Source organism: Arvicola amphibius, chromosome 5 (genome assembly GCF_903992535.2).
Source record: "Arvicola amphibius chromosome 5, mArvAmp1.2, whole genome shotgun sequence".
Classification (NCBI taxonomy): domain Eukaryota; kingdom Metazoa; phylum Chordata; class Mammalia; order Rodentia; family Cricetidae; genus Arvicola; species Arvicola amphibius.
In genome coordinates, this window is record NC_052051.1 from 10338824 (window position 1) to 10343204 (window position 4381).

Sequence of the window (4381 nt, forward strand, 5' to 3'; positions counted from 1 at the left end):
GAACCTCCGCCCACAACCGTGAGCCAAATAAACCGTTTCTCTTTACAAGTTCATTACGGAGAAATGGGATAGTGATGACAGGGGCTGTGTGAGCTGCTGTGTGAAGACACAGTTTGAATGGCCGGGAGCCTCTCCTTCCCGAGCGGCTGGGACACTACATCCTCCGAGCCACTGTAAGGAACGTGAGCTGTGAAGGAAAAGTCAGTTTTACCCAGCTGCAGTCTCACTGCCGCTCCCCCTCCCTCGCCCTGTCCCCAAGGACCTGCAGCTGACCAAAGGCGGGAGCAGCCAAAGTTGGCATGATTGCCAGAATCACCCACCAACTCGAAAGGAAACATGAAAAACAGTTTTGTTCTAGTTCTCATTTTTTAAAATGCCCTATAGTGCTGATATTTCTAAAACATGAAGAGTATTCTGTAAATTTGAGATTTACATCATGATGTTATGGGTTTCATGTCACCAGTCAATGGTAAAAGGTTATTGTTTGAAGTTGTTAGTCTTGGAGCTATTTGTTACACAGCAGTAGCTGCCTGCTACAGACTACCTGCTCTGCATCTCTCCAGATCTCAAAGCCACCTGCTCCCTTCTCCATCTGATACTTGACCTGAGAGCAACAGTGAAATGGGATTAAAAGCTCCAGAGTGTCTCCTCTCGCTGAGACAGGGTCTCATGTAACCCAGACTGGCCTCAAACACACTCTGCAGCCAAGGATGACCTTGAACTTCTGAGACTCCTTCCTCCACCTCACCAGTGTTGGGATTACAGGTGTTCACTCCACACCTGGTTTGTGTGGTGCTGGAGATGGAGCCCAGGGCTTCATGCATGCTAAGCAAGCATATATGTAAGCAAGTGAGTCTCGTCCCACCCCTTAGCGTGGCCCCTCCTTATCTGCAAACTCCACTACAAGTTGTGCTAAGAGAAACATGACTGCCTTTGGGGCTCAGTCAATAAGGAAAGACACCACTGATTTCACTCCCTGATCCCCTTGGGGCAAATGATTCCAGGGGATGGGACAGATGGGAGCCCCGAGGCCGCCTTTCCTGATCTCAGAGTCGAGTTTGCCCGAAACTCTACATTCGCTTTCTTCTGCTGCCCCCTCCCAGTCTGATCCTCACAAGGTTGGGCCACCGACAGGGCCGAGCAGGTGGTTCAGACAGCTGCTGTTTGGGTTGCACCCTTCTCAGGGGGCATCCTTCCCAGGATTGCCCAGAAGTCCAACGGGGAAGACCCCTTCCCAGCAGAGCCAAAATGAAGAAGCTGCCCAGAGACTCCACCAGAGGATCAGGTGGAGACCAGCAATGTGGGACTCTTTGGGATTTGGTTACAACTGACAAGTCACAGCAGGGCTGGGGATGTGGCCCAGCTGGTAGAATGCTTTCCCATCACACCCAAAGCCCTGGGTTTCACCCCCAGTATAGCAGTGCATGCCTGGAATCTCAGAATGCAGAATGTAGAAATGGGAGGGTCAGAAGTTCAAGGTCATCTTCAATTACAAATGCAGCTGGAGACAGGGTCTCATTTAAAAAAAAAAAAAAACAGACAAACAAAAAAAAAAACCTTCAGAATAAAATCAAGTTCCAGGCCCCATGTTACGATTATTGTCCAAGCACAGGAGACCCCACACTGCTGTCCTGGTCACTGCTGAGGGAAGACACCTGAGTCACTGGTGGCCCTCAGGCAAATGTCACCTTCATTCCCAGTGCTGGGAAGAATACACAGAACAGCCCTTCAACCTTCGTGTGCACACGCGTGCAGATGCACATGCTGTAACTACCCCACCCACACCCCTCACCTTTTGAGGGACAGCCCACCCTCTGTACTCCCGAGAGCACGGGGTTCACCCGAGGAGCGCACAGTCCCTGCTGATATTTCCCAGCAATCTCCTCTGATCCCCACTGGACAGCGTCCACCCTGAGGGACAAGAGTGACAAGCAAGTGAGTTCTGCAAAACCCCTTAGCTCTGCTCATTAACACGGAGCACAGATTCCTAAGGACAGGTTAAGACTTCCAAAGCATCTTTGCAAGCTAATGGCGAGGAAAACGAGGCGGGTTTAAAGTCTGAAAGCCCCCGTAGGAGAAGTTGAATTCAAACCAAAACGCTGAATTTTAACATTCCTATTTCAAAGTCTTAATAAGCCCTGGAAATCCTGTTCATTTAAATTACTGGCCACACACCAGCACCCTCCTGAAATCATTCACACCTTCCATCGTCTTGGAGAATTTTTCCCAAAAATACACACATATATATAACATATACATATACAATGCACACACACATATCTGAGGCAGTTTATTTGCTACTTCTGCTGAAGTGATTTTCTAGAACTCTCTGAACTTCCAGATGAAAGGACAATTGCAAAGGGAACCTCAGTTGTGTCTCTCAGTCCCCATTCCTCATAGCCTTTCCCTAAGACTCACCGTGAGGCCGGAGGTGACCAGCATTACACAGCTGCTCTCTGCAGAGGTAATAAGATGCAGCCAGAGTACTTTAGGTGACGTGCAAATGGATTCTGCTTTTTTATTTTTTCCCCAACTCCCTTCAGATGAAGAAGAAGAAGAGTCTTATTTGAGGAATGTTAGGGAGGCTATGCTGGGGGGAAGTTAATTAGTAAATAAGGAGATTGGGAGAACGAGCCTGAGAGTTGGGACATGGCAGCCAATAGCCCTCTTCCCTCATGTGTGTGTGTGTGTGTGTGTGTGTGTGTGTGTGTGTGTGTGAAGCTCAGGTGTCATCCTCAGTAGCTGTCCACTTTGGTTTTGCTTTCCTTTCCTTTCCCTTTCTTGAGACAAGGTCTCCCACCAAGCTAGAGTTCACCAGGTAGGCTAAGCTGGCCAGTGAGCTCCAGCCAGAATCACAAGCATGAGCTCCTGGTTGTTTAAATGTGGGTTCTGGGACTCGAACTCATGCCTGTACAGCAAGCGCTTTACTGTCTGAGCATCTCCTGTGCCTCTACCCTCTTGTTTCTGAATGTGATCCAGTGGATCCCCTGGAATCAGTTAGTGACCCACAGTTCGTGAACCACATCACCCCGTTCTATGATCTCTGTGTTCTCTGCCATCCCACCTCTGTCTTCTGGGACTAGGAAGTGCTGACCTCACCTCTGACCCAAAGGAAGTGCCTGGACCTGGCCAATCAGCTCATTTCATCCTTCCCCAGTCCTCGTGGGTGGACACATGACTCTAGTAAATCCACTTTGTGGGGCTTGAGCTCGAAAGGTCTCTGCACGAGCTTGAGCACTTGGTTCCCAGCTGGTGGCCTTGTTCCAGGAGCAGAGGGAAGCTCTGTGATGTGGTGGCAGAAGCAGGTAGCTGGGAACAGGCTGTGACATGCCCAGGCTCTCTGTGTTCCCATTTGCCAAGAATGGAGGTCTCTAAGCCACTCGCTGCAGGCATCCAGGCTGCCACACCCTTCCTGCCACGAGGGCTGTGATTCCCTGAAACCATGACCCGAAATCAATCCTTCCTCCCTTCATTTACTTTTGTCATTTCCATAGCTTTTCTCTGGAACTACAGGCAGATTGTCTCAGTGACTTTTCTGTTGCCTGGAGACCCGACTAAAGCGACTTAAGGGAGAAAGAGTTTATTGTGGCTCACAGTTCCAAGCTTACAGTCCGTCATGGTGGGATATAAAGGCAGGAGGAGCTTAAAGCAGCTGGCTACATTGTAGTCACCATCTGCAGTGGAGAGGGATGCTGGCCACATTGTAGTGTCACCATCCACAGCAGAGAGTGATTCTGGCCACACTGTGGTCACTGTCCTCAGTGGAGAGTGATAAATGTGAGTGCTCAGCTCACTTTCTCCTTTTCTTTCAGGCATAACCAACTCATGACAAGGGTGTGAGGCACAGTAGGCAATATTTCCCACATTAATTAAAGTAATCAAGATAAACCACTCCCCCGAGCTGGCATGCCTAGGGGCCCGTCTCCTGCTATCCAGATTCTGTCAAGTTAATGGTTGGTATTAATGGTCACTCAGGCTCCCACAGTCTTAGAGAGCCTGCCCTGAAACAGCTAGGAACAAGGCTGCACAACCTGGAGCCTCTGGAGAGGCCTGAGCGTGACGTCAGCCTAATAGAGAGACATTGAAGGACAGGACCAAATCATCATGGCTGCCCCAGGACCCAACCTTCTCTAAAGCCACCCACACCCTAAAACCTGAACCCTAATGTCTTTGCTATTTCTGGTTTGGGGCTTACCCAGTTTTGAGTTGTATTCTTGTTGTTTGTGACAAACTACCTAACTCATTCTCTTCAAAACGCCTCAGAGTTCTTAAAAGAAAATCAAAAAAACAGCAAGTTCCTATGCCCAGATAACTACTAGAAATCAAGACCACTGAATCTTGCCCCTTGTAGCCAAGCACAAGAGTGGTTCACACTTTTGTT